At 33.6% G+C, this 17809-nt stretch overlaps 1 long non-coding RNA gene across 1 annotated transcript in view; it reads right to left on the minus strand.

Moving 5' to 3' along the window:
- Nucleotides 1-17809, minus strand: part of LOC129053040 (uncharacterized) — a 620941-nt gene that overhangs the window by 87065 nt on the left and 516067 nt on the right. The window contains exons 10-11 of the long non-coding RNA XR_010139049.1: nucleotides 9055-9088; nucleotides 8429-8606 (exon numbers count right to left, since the gene is read on the minus strand). This is a non-coding gene — a long non-coding RNA (uncharacterized LOC129053040). The remainder of the gene's footprint in view (nucleotides 1-8428; nucleotides 8607-9054; nucleotides 9089-17809) is intronic.

The following is a 17809-nucleotide window of genomic DNA, read 5'->3' on the forward strand; positions in this document are numbered from 1 at the left end:
TGTGGAATGACAGACAATGGAGATTCAGAAGGATGGGAAGATGGGACTAGGTCGGGGGATGCTGAGCAATTACTGAATGGGCACAATGTACATTATTTTGGTGATGGATACATTAAAAGGGCTGACTTCACCGCAACACAATTTATGCACATAACAAAATTACATTTGTAACACATAAATTTATATAAATAAAAAAAGAAGCATGACATAAGTGAAAGCTTTCCCAGATGAAAATTCTATTAAAAAAGGAAAGATGTTGGTATTTTGATGGGACTTGCACTGAATTTGTATATTGCTTTTGGCAGTATGGTCATTTTCACAATATTGATTCTACACATCCTTGACCATGAGATGTGTTTCCATTTGTCTGTGTCATCTATGATTTCTTTCAGCAGTGTTCTGTAGCTTCCCTTATAGACGTCTTTCACCTCTTTGGTTAGGTATAGTCCTAGTATTTTATTCTTCACAGAATTAGAAAAAACAATCCTAAAATTCATATGGAATAAAAAAAGAGCCGACATATCCAAAGCAAGTCTAAGCAAAAAGAACAAATCTGGAGGCATCACATTACCTGACTTCAAACTATATGATAAGGCCATAGTCATCAAAACAACACGGTACTCGTATAAAAATAGGCACATAGACCAATGGAACAGAATAGAGAACCCAGAAATAAATCCAAATACTTACAGCCAATTGATTTTTGACAAAGCAAACAAAAACATAAAGTGGGGAAAGGACACCCTATTCAACAAATGGTGCTGGGATAATTGGCAAGTCACATGTAGGAGAATGAAACTGGATCCTCATCTTTCACCTTAAACAAAAATCAACTCAAGATGCATCAAGGACTTAAATTTCAGACCTGAAACTATAAAAATTCTAGAAGATAACTTTGGAAAAACCCCTCTAGACATTGGCTTAGACAAGGATTTCATGATCAGGAACCCTAAAGCAAATGCAATGAAAATAAACGTAAACAGCTGGGATTTAATTAAACTAAAGAGCTTTTGCAAGACAAAAGGAACAGTCAGAAGAGTAAACAGACAACCCACAGAGTGGGAGAAAATCTTCACAATCTATATATCTGACAAATGACTAATATCCAGAATCTACCACAAACTCAAATAAATTAGCAAGAAAAAACCAATCCCATCAAAAAATGGGCTAAGGACATGAATAGACAATTCTCAAAAGAAGATATACAAATGTCCAACAAACATGTGAAAAAGTGCTCAACATCACTAATGATCAGGGAAATGCAAATCAAAACCTCAATGCAATACCACCTTACTCCTGCAAGAATGGCCATACTCAAAAATTTCAAAAAATAATAGATGTTACCATGGATGTAGTGAATAGGGAATACTCCTACACTGCTGGTGGGAATGTAAACTAGTACAACCACTATGGAAAACAGTGTGGAGATTCCTTGAAGAACTATAAGTAGAACTAGCATTTGATCCACCAATCCCACTACCAGGTATCGACCCAGAGGAAGAAGTTATTATACAAAAAAGATACTTGAACATGCATGTTTAGAGCAGTACAATTCACAATAGCAAAAATGTGAAATCAATCCAAATGCCCATCAATCAGTGAGTGGAAAATGAAATTGTGAGATATCTATATATATCTATATAGATATAGATATAGATATATAATGATGGAATACTACTGAGCCATAAAAAAGGAATTAATTAATGGTATTTGCACCACCCTGAATGAGAATGGAGACTATTATTCTGAGTGAAGTAACTCAGGAATGAAAAACCAAACATATGTTCTCACTCATAAGTGGAAGCTAAGCTATGAGGATGCGAAGGCATAAGAATGACGCAGTGAACTTTGGAGACTCAGGGGGAAAGGGTGGCAAGGAGGTGTGGGATAAAAGACTACAAATTGGGTGCAGTATATACTGCTCGTGTGATGGGTACACCAAAATCTCAGAAATTGCCACTAGAGAACTTACTCATGTAAGCAAACACTACCTGTTCCCCAATAACCTATGGAAATAAAACAATAATTTTAAAAAAGAAACCATATCCATCTATCTCAGCTCCCTTTTCCCCTAAAGGACAACCACTTTTGTAACTCTTAATGTGTTCTACATTAACTTCTAGAAAGTTTACCCATTCATAATTACTGACTCTGCCTAAATAAGTTAACTATTAACAACTCGTTAGAGTAGTCAAATTCAAAGTATTAAATCAAATCCAAAATATATAACCAATTTTGTGATTAATAAGTAAATAATAAATATGATAAGCACATAATAAAAGAATATAGACTGTAATCAAAATTCACCATGCATGTATTTCTAGTTCTAATACCACTACTATTAACTAATATTTATTGAGAGCCTATTATGTGCTAAGTACTGTGTAGTTTGCATGTATAATCTCATTAAATTCATAGTATTATCTTACTTATTTTTAGATAGGTAAATTTTCTCGCATTGTGGCATTTTAGTTAATATGCAAATAAATTCTGAAAAGGCATATATTTGAAGTCGTAACCATAAATTGATTTTAAAATAGGCTTAATTCTAAAGCCTTAACCATAATAATACATTGCTAACAAATGATGCTTGAATATAAGGGATGCCAGTGGTGAAGTCTGAGGTTATCAGACCCAACTGTACTGAATGAACTGAAATGGACACCTAAAAATAAAGAAATACTTATTATAACTTTTTCTCTTTAAAAATGAGTTTTCTATAATTTTATCTATACATTTTAGATTTTAATATTACTAAGAAGACAATAGATGAATGTTATGTTTTTGTATATTTTCAAAACACAAGATTTTTGAAACATAAATTTTAGGCTATGTCTATAGCATATCTCTAAAATGGTTTAAGATGAAAAATTAAGGATCTATGTTTAAAGAATAGTCGCAAGATAAATTCACTGATTGCTTCACATAAAACTAAACTAAGAAAATATGAACATTTAAATTATGCTAATGTAGACAAACTAATTTTTTACCTTCTTTTTTTTAGGCTTTCACACTAGATACTGGATTACATACAGAGACTAGAACTGATTGGCAGGAGTGACAATGCTAATGCTAATATTTTGCTGAACAAACTGGCCAAGTCTTTCCAAATATAATTGATTTATACATACATTCTACCAATAAGAGATGCCAGGTCAGAGTAAGTATATTGCTACTATGGTATTGTAACTTCAGTGTTTATGTTTATTTTTACTTCTATATTAGTTTGTATTGAGGAGTATATTTTCCATACTGCTAGAAGGAGAAGATGGCTTATTACATAATATGGTTCTTGGCTATAACAATGTTTTGTCCTGGAAATGTCAACCAAAATACAAAAATAAAGATAGATAAAATACTCACTATTATCAAACTCCAGACTATACACAATATTCAAAATCCAGGAAAGGACCATTAAATAAACCATGTTCAGAATATTGTAAGATCTACCCCCACAAATGTTTACCCCTGTAAACCTCGTATTTTTTTATTATTACTATAAATTAGAAAAATAATTTTGGACTAAAATATTCAGTTTAGTGGCTTTAGCATTCACAGAGGGCCAATATTAAGTCACTGACTTATTAGAAACTGCTAAGATGTAGAGAAATAGAACATTTTAAGTTGGAGGACTCTCTCAGATATTGAAATTGGGATGTTACAACTATATCATATTAAGAATACACTATATGTGTGCATAATGATAGCTATACACAGTAGCAATTTCAATTTCTAAAATAAAAATTCTATAAATGGGACCACTTTTTATTACTTTTTGGAGTTGGGCTGAACATGAAGTAGACTTTCCATGCATACATACCTATTCAGGTCAGACACTCTTAACTGTACCTTATAGAATTTGAAGAACCAGGAAAGACATTAGTCTTAATGAATTCATAGTCAAGCTCCAACTGAGCTTTGCTTTGCTTTATGTTTTCCCAAAGCAAAGCAAGGCTCGGTTTGAACTTGGCTAATGTCCAGGTTTGTAGAGCAGGGAAACATGAGATGACCATGACTACATTAATCAAAATTGCAGAGCACTGCTACCTTTAAAAAAAAGAAGAAGAAAAGAGATAGTAGGTTACCACTTCAAAAAGTGTCTTGGAAGAGTGGTTGGTAAATGGGTACAACAGAACACCTAGCGTAAGTTCTAGTGTTCAGTAGCACAGTAGGGTGATTATATTAAGAATAATTCAGTGTATATTTCAAAATAGATAGAAGAGAAGATACAGAATATTCCCAACACAAAGAAATAATGTGGTAGGTGATAGATATTCCAATTAACCTGATTTGCTCATTATATATTATGTACATGTATCAAAATATCACATGCACTCCATAGATATGTATAATTACTATTTATCAACTTAAAAAAAGTATATAGGGCATCTAACAAACATGTAGCCCATAGATTTAACTAATGCTCAGGCAGCCCCGATAGTCCTTAAGAACTCACAAAAATAGGCCCAAAGATGAGAACATTTCTGGAATGCAATTTACTTGGGGATCAGAAACAAACTTACTTCGCCTTATATATCCTACTTTATGAAGTTGAGACCTGAATTTTGAGTGATTTGAGAGATCAGAGTTGAAGAAGGCACAGTAGAGTCAGTTAAGTAACAGTAACAAAATTTATACAATATAAAGTTTGGTTTATTGTTATTTAGATGAAGCCATTCATCTCAATCTTATGAAATTCATCAGAGCTGTAGAAGTTTACATAAGGCACAGTAGGCCTAATAGCTATGGAGAACAAATAGCTTGATAAAAACTGGCATATTGTCAACCAATGAGGATACTTTAATCTAGAGAACTTCCCTCAAAATGTATCAGACCACCAGACTTGGTTTGATTACATTGTTAAATCATATTGAATTGGTCATTAAGATATCCTGTGGTTAAATTAATCAACATTGTTTTTTTAAATTATTCCATCTTTAATCTATAATTAGTCTCTCAAAAGCAAGGACCATGTATACTGAATTGAACAAATATACTGAATAGCTACTGAGTACTAGGAGCTTCTGGGAATAGAAAATAAGGAAATATAATCCCTTCCTTAAAAAGTTTAAAGCTACTAGGAAAGATAAACAAGTTTACCAGTGCACAACTAATGCAGAAGAGTGCTATAGTTGAAATATATGCTATAATAAAAGTTTACCAATGCATTAGTGCCCAATTTGTTGATTAACCATGAAAAAAAAAAACATTCTTTAATGGAAGTTCAAACTTTTTGGCTCTTGTATACTGTTTCCAAACATTGGGAGAAAAAGGTTTATTTTACAGTCAGAAAAATGTTGTGCTACTTGTTTCACAAAAACAAAAGTCTCATTATGATGCTAATAGAGAAAAAGTATGTAGAGGAAAGAAGGAAGGAAGGAAGGAAGGAAGGGAGAGAGGGAGGGAAGGAGGCAGGGAAAAAGAAAAGAAAAGAAGAAAGAAAAAAGGAAGAAAAAGAAAAAAGAAAGAAAGAACACGTCATGCCTAGCATTCCTGTAGTTAGTATTTATTTAGTGTATTGACTGAAGCTGGTATCTTTTAGAATGTATTTAGCAAATACTTACATAGTGCTTACTCTGCGTCAGGTACTATTTTAAGTAACTTTCTCATATTAATTCATTTGATTCACTTAATTCTCACAACTTTTAGAAATGGGTATACTATAATCTCCAGTTTAAACAAGGCAGAGAGAGGTTAAATAACACCCCCAATTACTTCCTGCATGACCACTTGAAAAGTTGGGAAGGAACACATCATTTACTATAGCACTATTCTTCTTCTTCTTCTTCTTTTTTTTTTTTTTTTTTTTTTGTCTTTCAAAAAAAAAAATAGCGCTTTCAAGTTATTTACCCGCTCCCTGGTATCTTACACCATCGCACACTTCCCTATCTTTCCAGATAAAAACTTTCCAGATAAAAACTTTGGGCCTTTGTCTACTGCCCTCAATTAAAATACATGTATTTCAAGGATTTTCTATGTGATGATATGCAAATGCCTGATGACCTTCTAAGGATGAGGTGGCAACTATGTTTAATTACACATTTGCTAATTCTAATCTAATAACTACCCTTCCCAGAGGCACTGGGTAGAAGAGTTCGGGAATCATGTTAGTTACTCTCCCTGTGCTTTCTCATTTAATACTCACTATAACACTATAAGAGAGATACTGTATTCTCATTTCACATATGTAGAAACTGAAACTCAAAAAGTTCAGATAAGATGACCAAGGACTGGGGTTTAAATCAATGTACCTCTGAATCCAAAGCCTGTGCTTTTCCAAATTTTGAAGATATTTTGTCCTAATTCCAAGCTACACATTACCTGGCATGTACTCTTCTGTTTCATGTACTTAGTAGTCGTTGCTAATTAGTCACAATCTGTCTTAGCTCAGTACTCTAGGTTGACACTACAAACGGATTGAGATTGATATGGGAGATAAAGTAGTTTTATTACCCTTGCCATAATCCAAATGTGACCTTTTTTTTTTTCATTTTATAGGTTTAAATGCCTTTAAAGACTTTTATTTTAAATGATGTCAAATTTATACACAATTATTTTCAGGCAACAATTTCCTGAGACTGGAGGAAGAGAAAAAGACAACAGAAAGGGACCAAAGCTAAATTTTAGCACTATGTCAGATTTTCCAAAAATGGAATTCTATAAAGTTAAAAATAATTCAAAACAAGTGATTCTTGTACATTTATATCAGCAATGTTCTTTACTGAACAAAGTGGAAAAAAACTTTAATCTTAAGGTGATGATAAATAATTAAACATGTAAATGTCAAATTTAGAAATAACCTGGAATTCAACCATAAAAATGTATATTTTAGAATAATTAGCTCAGTGCTAAGGCATATATGGATGTATGGAAGACATGAGAGCCACCTGTTCATTTATTTCCCAAGTAAACAGCAAACATGACTTTTATTCAAATCCATATATTCATTTAAACGAACCCCAAAGCTCTAATACTCTATGTGTAGCTATTTTGCTGTTATTTAGCATTAAATGCATTTGTAGGACTTTATTTCATAGAAACAGGCATGTATATGGAACTATTCCTGTCCTCAATTTTATAACAAATCAGTGGTGAGTACAATTTTAGGTCATTAGAGATTAGTAGATATTATACTGAAAAAACATATTTTATTTCCATTGTAAAATGCAGCATATGCACATTTTTATTTACAGTATTTTTTCAAAATTGCCACAATTATATTCCAATGATTTAATTTAGAACATTTTATTGTAGATATATATTGGTAAAAACAGCCTTCACAACCAATATACATGTTTGGAGTGGTACAGAAATCAAATTTGTGTCACCAACAAACAATAATAATAGTAACAATTATAAAATAAAAATGTTATTCTAATATTTATATACTACTTTTGGTTTATAAAGCACTTAACACACACTTTACTCATTTAATTTTCATAATAATTACCAGATTGCTTGTACTATAGGTAGCTGATTCTCATTTTCCGAACTATGATTATGATTTAGTATATCTGTGTAGACCAATAATTTGAATTTTACATAATCATCTGCAGGTAATTCTAAGGGAATGTTGCTACTCAGAGTGCTGGCTCACTCAGAACAGCAGTGTGGGCATCACCTGGGAGCTTGTAAGAAATGCAGAAACTTGGGCCTCAACTCAGAACTACTGAATAGGAATTTGCATTTTATTAAGATTCCTCAGGTGATTCAAATATACATTAAAGCTTGAGGAGCATCCCTCTAACTACACTTCAAATGTAGATGTGGTTATCCTTCCATTGAAGATAGTGTTCTCATTTGCAAAATCGGCATAATCAATACCTGTTTCCAAAGATGGTTGTAAAAATAAAATATAAAGATTATAAAATATAATTATATTAGCAAACTTTCAGCCAATGGTCTCTGCTAGCATTTTCATTCATTTAACAAATATTTTTCTTGAGTACTTGCTCCAAGTCAGGGACACTGTTGGATTTGTCTTATAAAATGCTAAAGAAGATAGATACAGTTCCTGCCTTTATGGAGTTAATAGTCTAGGGCAGAGCTTGAAGTCATCATAACCATCATCAATGTCATTATCAGCGTTAAGATATTTTTTATTATAATGACAGGTCTTAAAAGGGTATAACAGAAATAGACGAAGGAGGACAAAATGTTTCTCATCAGCAGTGTTGCACAAGAAAAGCAAACAAAAGTTAGCATATTAGTTTGATTTCACAGAGAGAGAGGTGATGGCAAAAAGTATTTACCTGTGGCTGAAGGAGTGAATGGGAGGGGAAAAGGGGGACAAAAAAATACATATCCGGAGCCGTATAAATCATTTTCACAAAATTATAGAGAATTCTCTCTTGACAGGTAATACATTTTGAATTGGACTTTAAAAGCAATAGGGAAATAAAACGTATGAATTTTCCCTAGTTCTTACCTCAATATGTCCTTAGAGCTGACTTCATTGGGGCTGTTTGCCTAGGGCTTAGTCCTTCTGAAGGTTTCAGAAACAAGTTCTATCCTACTGTTGTTATAAGAGGACTGACTCCACATGAATTGGCCTTCATTTCTTAGGCCCAAAGTGTCTCTCTCACATGAATGCATGAATGGCAGACCTAAAAGAAAAAAAAAAAAGGAAAAATTATCCCACACAATTGATTGACTCAATGTTGGAGGGATAAAAAGTAATGCATACTTAGATTCAACTTCTGCCTGCCCCAAAGTACACACCAGGAACCCATTGCTTGCAATGACAAATCTCTTAATTAGAAGATGGTATTTGTTCTCAATTAGAGAAACAGATTGAGATGCTCCCTTTAAAGATAAAACCATTGAAAAGTGTGCAGCAGTTTGGTGGAAAAAGAGGCAATTAGGCATATCACCTGGAGACTCCTTGCATTTGCAGCAGTGAATGCATAAACAAAACAATTACTCCACTCAAGAGATACTTCACCATGGCTCAGAGAGAGAAGGGGATGAATCACTGCTGATGAGTATTTAAGAAATGTCCCCTGAGATTAATTCCTATACACACAAAAAGATAATCACCGCCATCCACATTACCTTGGTATACTTTTCCTGAAACTCCACTGAATTTCTGGAAAATAATATGAAGATCATACTTAGAACACAATCAGAAGCAAGCACTTTCCTATGAATTTACTGCAGCAAAGAATACTATTTTACTCAAGTAGCCCAGGTGTTTTGTATCATTTCATTAATTCATTCAATGAGTAGCACTTATTTTGTGCACAACTCTACTAAACACACAAGTGTACTCAAATATGTAAAAGAATAATCCACTGTCCTCCAGGACCTCATTTGCAAAACATTTGGCAAGATGTTCCATTAGAGGAAAAAATCAAGTCCATGTGTTACAAAATGTGTGCTGGAGAGCTAGAGTGTGTGTGTGTGTGTGTGTGTGTGTGTGTGCAGGAAGAAGTCTAAGTCTGAGAATCATCAGAATACATTCTTAGTAATATGTTGGAGATGAGTCATACACTAGACCTTGATAAGAGTACAGACTTTAAATTTGGCTGCCTTTAAAAGATACCAAAAGAACCCATTAAAAAGCTGAAAATCCAATGACATCATTACATCATTTTGTCTATATGATGTAAAATGTTCAGCCTAACATTTTAATTGAATTTTATTGTTTATTCTATCACACAGCCCACCCTACCTTTTCGGCTGAATCCAATAGGATAATGAAATATGTTTTCAGTCATAACTAACTTATTTATACAGGGCATTCCTGTGTGTAGGCAACATGTGATAACAGGAGATCTACAAAGATCTGTTGTTCAGGACAAATAATTCTTCAACTGTTTCTATCTAATATTATAAGAGAAAAATATTTTATTGAAAGAGAATAAATAAGATGTAAAATTGCAGTTCGAGAAGAAAGAGAATGCAGGAATTTAAATACATCTTTATGTGCAAATGAAGCCACCACTAGAACTTGGAGATTTGGCCAATGAACCATCTCAATGAGAAGGTTTCCACAGTGAGTGGCTCAAGGACGCCCTTTGATTTATTAAACCTAAGAAGTGTGGACAAATTATAAGGCCCAGCCATGAACTCTACATGATTCTCCTCTGTTTGTTAGGCATGACTCAAATATTTTAAGGTAGTTTCAACTAAACAATTTGCCAAATATATGGTTTGTTGGAATTTAAATTTTCACTCTATTGTTCAGGAATATAGGCAGAAATATAGATGCCTGCAAGAAAAAAATAATTAAAAACCTGGATATTCAAGCATATTGCAGTTTGTGAAGGGACAATCAACTCACCTGACAGTTTGCTAACTTTTTTGGATACATAACAGAATTTTAAAATAAAATATAAATGTGAGAAAAGTTTCTCCAAGTATTATTATTTACTGTGATTAGGAAACAGTTGTAAAAAAGTATGAGACAACAAAGAAATTTCACTTCTATTTTGCATTTCCTTTTAATGTAGGCAACAAAGCAAGTACTTTTGTGCTGAAAATACATCCTACGGATATTTACAAGATACCTTGCTATTAAAAATTAGTTCTATCCATTGCATAATTTCAAATCTCAGAATACCAAATTCTCTTGACAGATACTTATTAACATCAGATTTACAATTTACTCGCAAATCAAAAGTTTGACTTATTATATTTTCCTCCTAGGGAAAACACTAACTTTAACAAGGTTTTCTGAAGTCATGCTATGAATATATATATATTCCTCCCTTTGCAACTTTGATTCAGCTGGAGATGTATAAGACGTTAATTTTAAATAGCACATAAACCATCTTTACATTCTTTTAGGCTTAATTTTATTTTTTTCAATTGATTTGAACTGTGGTAATCTGAACTCCAAGCATAGCAATCTGACTCTGATGCTCTAAATTTTGCACAGCTTGTCTACCCCAGAGGTGCTATTGTCACAAAACTTGTTAGTAATGAAGTACAGTAAATCCATTCTTACAACAGGATTAATTAATAATCACTGCAAATCCATTCTTACAACAGGATTAATAATAACAAATTTCTTTCTTATGATGTGTCAGGGATAAAATCTTTGGCCCAAACAAGAAATCAAATAATTGCCTACCTTTTCAGTCTCATTTCCTCATTTATACTTTATGCTCCAACATTTCCTATTCCCCTTTACTTACTTGTATTCACTATGATATGATGGTGCTTGACTTTGCTACTTTGCTTAATGCTACCTCTGTGTCTAAAAGTTCTTCCCACAAACTCAATTATTCAGCCATTAACACCTGGATATTACCTCAGCTCCTCCAGAAAACTTTTTTACTTCTTAATCATTCTTTCCACCTCCACCCAGGCTGATTTATTTATCATTGTAATTCTTCCAGTTCTCTTAGCTCAAGGTATGCATATTTCATTTCTATGATGTTTCATCTTAAGCACATGGGGCTAAAAAGTAGTTGAAATTAAAAAAAAAAAAAACCCTTCAAAAATACCTTCCGTAGAAGGACGCCCTAGTGAAAGCAGACGTTCAACATCCCAGGAGCCACCTGATTTGTCTCTTTTCACCAATCATGACTAAGATATATTTTAAAGTCTATTTTGATGAAACGTCTTGCCGGAGGCATCGTTTGCTTGAATGTAAATTTTCACTCTATTGCTTAGTAATATAGACAGGAATTTTGAAATCAGCATGTGCTTAACACTGTGAGATTGCTAAGGTTGAGTGCAGAAATAAAGGGTTGATACAGTAACTTTCAAAAGTAGATTGTTGGGGGATAGGAGGAGTTGAGTCATATCAGACAGCAAAACAAGTGTGTTGTTTTCTATTGGAAGCCTAATAAATGGCATTGGCATTTGGGAGAAGGATAATGGCAATAAATGGCATAGCACTTGTTTCTGCCTCTCTGGAGATCATGAAGTCCTCATAATCTCAGTCCTCTGTCTCTGCTGTGATGACATCTACGAAGCAGCTAGCATAGAGAGTATGGTAAAGAAATGTTTGCTTCTTCATGCTCTTTCCTCCCTTTTCTACGTCTCCATATATTTTAGGATACACTTTGTCTTCAATGATCTAATCTTCAATGATCTAATCACACTTCAGTGTGGCTGGTCCCACATGATAGAAAATAGTAATTCACAACAGAATGAAACTGTTGATTTTGTAACCATTTAAACATTTTATAGTTTTCATTTTTAAAATTATTTTTAGAAATTATTTTAGATACAGGGGGCTCATGGGCAGGTTTGTCCAATGGATACATAGCATGATGATGAGATTTGGGCTTTGATTGAACCCTTGATCCAAATAGTGAAACATAGTACCCAAGATAGTTTCTTAACCTTTCCCCTCTCCTTCCATTCCCCACTTTGGAGTCCCCAGTGTCTATTTTTCCCATCTTTATGTCCATGTGTACCCAATGTTTAGCTCTCACAAATGAGAATATGTTAATTCACTATGGATAATAACATTCAGCTGCATCCATGTTGCTGCAAAGGACAAAATTGTGTTCCTTTTTGTGGCTGTATAGTATTCTATAGTGTATATATAACACATTTCCTTTATCTAATTGATGATGCGAGGGCACCTAGGTTGATTCCATGTCTTTGCTATTGGGAATAGTGCTGTAAGAGACATACAAGTGCAGGTGTCTTTTTAGAAGAACAATTTATTTTCCTTTGCAAATATATCCATTAATGGGGTTGCTGGGGTGAATCGTAGTTCTCGTCATAGTTCTTTGAGAAATCTCCAAACTGCTTTCCACAGAGGCTCAACTAATTTACAATTCCACCAACAGTGGATTGGTGTTCTCTGTTCTCTGCAACCTTGCCAACATCTGTAATTTTTTTTGACTTTTTAATAATAGCCATTCTGACTGGTATGAGATGGTTTCGCATTGTGGTTTTGAGTTCAGTTTCTCTAATAATTAGTGATTTTGAGCATCTTTAAAGTATATTTGTTGGCAGATTGTATTCCTTCTTTTGAGAAGTTTCCATTCATGTCCTTTGCCCCCTCCCACCCCCCCGCTTTTTTTTTTTGAGACGGAGTCTCACTCTGTCGCCAGGCTGGAGTGCAGTGTCGCGATCTCAGCTCACTGCAACTTCCACCCTGCACCCCCCCACCACCGGGTTCAAGTGATTCCCCTGCCTCAGCCTCCCAAGTAGCTGGGACTACAGGCATGCACCACCACGCCCAACTAATTATTTTGTATTTTTAGTAGAAACATGATTTCACCATGTTGACCAGGATGGTCTCGATCTCCTGACCTTGTGATCCACCCGCCTCGGCCTCCCAAAGTCGCCCACTTTTTAATGGGGTTATTTTTTTGTTGCTGTTAATTTGTTTAAGTTCCTTGTAGATTCTGGATATTAGTCCTTTGTTGGATGTATAGTTTCAAATATTTTCTCCCATTCTGTAGGTTGTCTGTTCGCTCTTTTGACCATTTCTTTTGCTATGCAGAAGCTCCTTATTTTAATTAGGTTCCAATTGTGAATTTTTGTTTTTGCTTCATTTGCCTTTGAGGACTTAGTCATAAATTCTTTGCCTAAGCCTGCGTTCAAAAGAGTATTTCCTACGTTTTCTTCTAGGGTTTTTATAGTTTGAGGGCTTATATTTAAATCATTAATCCATCTTAAGTTAATTTTTGTATATGGTGAGAGGTACAGGTCCAGTTTTATTCTTCTGCATGTGGCTAGCCAGTTTACCCAGCATTAGGTGTGTGGCTCTATTTACAGGTTCTCAATCCTGTTGCATTAATTATGTGTCCTATTTTTTTTTTTCTTTTTTCTTCTTTTTCTTTTTCTTTTTTTTTTTTTTTTTTTTTTTTGAGATGGAGTCTCGCTTTGTTGCTACTATACTATAGCCTTATAGTATAGTATAGTTTAGTAATGTGATTCCTCCAGTTTTGTTCTTTTTGCTCAGGATTTCATTAGCTATTCAGATTCCTTTGGTTCCATATGATTTTTAGAAGAGCTTTGTCAATTTCTGTGGAAAATTACATTGATAATTTGATAGGAATTGTTTTGAATCTGTAGATTGCATTGAACAATATGGACATATTAACGATATTGATTCTTCCAAACCATGAGCACGGAATAGTTTTCTATTTTCTTGTGTCATCAACTATTTCTTTCATCAATATTTTGTAGTTCTCACTGTAGACATATTTCACCTTTCTGAATAGATATACCCCCGGGTATTTTCTTCTTTTCGTCGCTATTATAGATGGGATTGCATTCTTGATTTGGTTGTCAGCTTGAACTCTATTGAGGTATAGAAATGTTACTGACTTTTGTACATTGATTTCGTATCTTGAAACTTTACTGAAGTCATTTATCAGACCTAGGAGTGTTTTGGCAGAATCTTTAAAATTTTCTAAGTATAGAATCTTATTTTCAGTGAAAAGAAATAATTGGTTTCCTCTTTTCCTCTTGAGATGATTTTTAATTGTTTCTCTTACCAGATTGTTCTGGCTAGGACTTCCAATATGATATTAAATAGGAGTGACGAGCATGGACATCCTTTTCTTGTTCCAGTTCTTAAAAGGAATTATTCTACATTTTCTCCATTCAGTATGATATTGGCTGTGGGTTTTTCACAAATTTCACTTATTATTTCAAAGTATGTTCCTTCAGTGCCTAGTTTTTTTATGGTTTTTATCATGAAGAGATGTTGGATTTTATAGAATGCTTTTTCTACATCTATTGAGATGATCATATGGTTTTTGCTTTTTAATTTTGATTATGTGGTGAATCATATTTATAGATTTGCATATATTCAACCATCCTTGTATCCCAGGAATAAGTCTACTTGATTTTGTTGTATTATGTCTTTTATGGGCTACTGGATTCAGTTTGCTCATATATTGCTGAGGATTTTTGCATCCATGTTCATCAGAAATATTGGCCTGTAGTTTTGTTTTTTGTCATGTCTTTGCCAGATTATACTATCATAATAATACCATACCTGATTATGATATCAGGATGATACCATAATCTGGAGGGGTCCTTCTTCCTCAATTTTTTGGAATAGTTTCATTAAAATTAGTACCAGCCATTATATGTACATCTGGTAGAATTTGTGTGTGAATTAATCTAGTCCAGGCCTTTTATTTTTTTGGCAGGTAGATATTTTATTACTGATTCAATTTGGTAGCTTGATATTAATCTGTTCAAAGTTATTATTTCCTCCTGGGTCAATTTTAACAGGTTGTGTGTGGAATGGAATGTATTCATTTTTCTTTTCCAGATTTTCTAGCTTGTGTGCATAGAGATGTTGACAGTATCTCTGAAAATCTTTTGTATCTATGTGGGATTGGTTATAATGTCACCGTTATCATTTCTACTTGTCCTTTATTGGATCTTCTCCCATTTTTTTCTTTGTTAATCAAGCAAACAGTTTATTGGTAGCATTTATTCTTTCAAAGAACCACTTTTTTCACTTTGTTGATGCTTTGTATGGTTTCTTACGTCTCAATTTTGTTTATTTCTGACGTGATTTAAGTTATTTCTTTTATTCTGCTAGGTTAGAGTTTAGTTTGTTCTTGTTTTTTCTAGTTCCTTTGGGGTAACATTAGTTTATTATCTGAGATATTTCCGTCTTTTTGATGTAGGTGTTTAGCAGTATAAACTTTCCTCTTAACACTGTTTTTTTCATATCCCAGAGATTTTGGTACATTGTGTCACTCGTTTCATTTATTTCAAATAGTTTTGAAAATTTCTGCCTCAATTTCATTGTTTACCAAAAGTCATTCAGGAGCAAATCGTATTGTTTCCATGTATTTTTATGGTTTTGAAAGTTCATCTTGATATCAGTTTCTATTTTTATTCCACCATAGTCTGAGAGTATGCTTCATATGATTTTAATATTTTTGAATGTGTTAGGGTATCTTCTACATGCAGATGATAATTTTGTATATTCTATGGTTTTGGGGTGGAGTGTTCTGTAGATTTCTATTAACTCCAATTTGTCAGCTGTCAAGTTTATGCTCAGAATTTCTTTGTGAGTTCTCTTCCTTGATGATCTATCAAATGCTGATGGTGCCATGTTGAAGTCCCCCTCTTTTAATGTGTGAGTGTCAGTCTTTCTTTAGACCTAGTAGTAATTGTTTTATAAATCTGGGTGCTCCAATGTTTGGTGCATATTTATTTATGATAGTGAAATCTTCCTGTTCAATTGAGCTTTTTACCATTATATAATGCCATTCTTCATCCTTTTTTTTCCTGTCGGTGGTTGTCTGTTTTATTTTACATAGGAATAGTGCTTGCTGTTCTTTTTCATTTTCCATTTGTGTTATAGATCTTTCTGTATCCCTTTACTTTGAGCCTAAGGGTGTCATTACTTATGAGACGAGTCTTTTGAACACAGCAGAAGGTTGGGTCTTGATTTTTTGATTTGCCACTCTGTGTCTTTCGAGTGGAGTGTTTAGGTTGCTTATGTTCAAGGTTAATATTGATAGGTAAGGTTTTGTTCCTGTAGTGGTCTTGGCAGCTAGTTGCCTTGTAGTCTTGATGTGTAGTTGCTTTATATGGTCTGTGGCTATGCACTTATGTGTCTTTGTGTGGTAGCAGGTATCATTCTTTTGTTTCCATGGTTGAAACTTCTGATTTGTAGAGAGTGTTTACCTCTCTTCCTCTCACTTTTCTTTCCCTCCTATGGTCTTCTGGAGACCTGAAATGTCCCATTATATTGAATTTATTTAAAAACAAACTGTTTTATTGATGCTGCAAAACTGAAAACCTCCCATTTACTCCATATAGCTTAAGACAGTAAGGACTCTGAGGTAGGACCCTATTTAATCATTTTCACTTCAAAGTGGATTTTAAATGTAAACAGTATTTTACAAGACTCACAAGAAGAAATCAGAGTAAAAATATATCTCAGGGAATTGTACATAATTGTCATTTTCAAAATTTTGTTTTGCAACACTTTTATTTTAAAAGTACAGAATAAGGGCTCAATTTCTTTCATAGATAATGCTGTTTTTAATTAAGAGAACTTTTCCTTATTTATTGACAAATAATAATGCCATTTCATATTAACATGTAATAATTTTTGACTCTGTCTAATGATACATACAAATTAGACTTTTGATGTTAATTGTTAATCATCAGTACTAAATGACAACCCTCCAATTCCTTTCATAACTTTCATTATCCTTAATAACACTATTAAAATATATTTACTAGAAGTTCACGGAAGGTGTTGGTTCTGTGCAACATAGTAAATTTCAAATATCATTGTGTATATTTAAATGAAACAATTGAAATACAAAGTGTTTAACAGACTTGGAAGAAGTCACGAAAATAATTGGCATTTGAACTCCTGAAAATGGTCTGCTATCAGCTGGGAAATACTATCACAGTCACTCACAGAGCCAAAGTCATCTAACTCTGATGATTCAGAGTTTTCTGCTTTTCCAAAGCTTAATTCGCTTCCATTGGGATTTTTAAATTCACCTCTTAAAGTAAGAAAATAAGGCTTAGAGGTCCAGACAAGGCAACTAGCACTTACATTATACTATGCAAAAATTGACATTTAAAAAAAAATCGCAAGTTCAAAAAAGTGTGATCTTCACATACTTGTTATTCAGCATGTAATATTAAAGAGTAAGTGGACATACATAAAGTATAACTGTTGAGGCAACACTGAGATTCTCCAGAAGAAGATGGCATGCTCTTCCTTACATAAGTTGGACATCTGATATCAACCAAAACCTACTAGCTGACATCAGTCACATAGCTCACCTCTATTCACCATCCATCTTGGAAAGGCACTGAAAACCGTAAGACATAATTTGACATGAATGGCACTACTTCTCCAGGGATATTGGGAGATGATTTATGTGCTGAA

This window comes from Pongo abelii, chromosome X (genome assembly GCF_028885655.2).
Source record: "Pongo abelii isolate AG06213 chromosome X, NHGRI_mPonAbe1-v2.0_pri, whole genome shotgun sequence".
In the NCBI taxonomy this organism is placed as follows: domain Eukaryota; kingdom Metazoa; phylum Chordata; class Mammalia; order Primates; family Hominidae; genus Pongo; species Pongo abelii.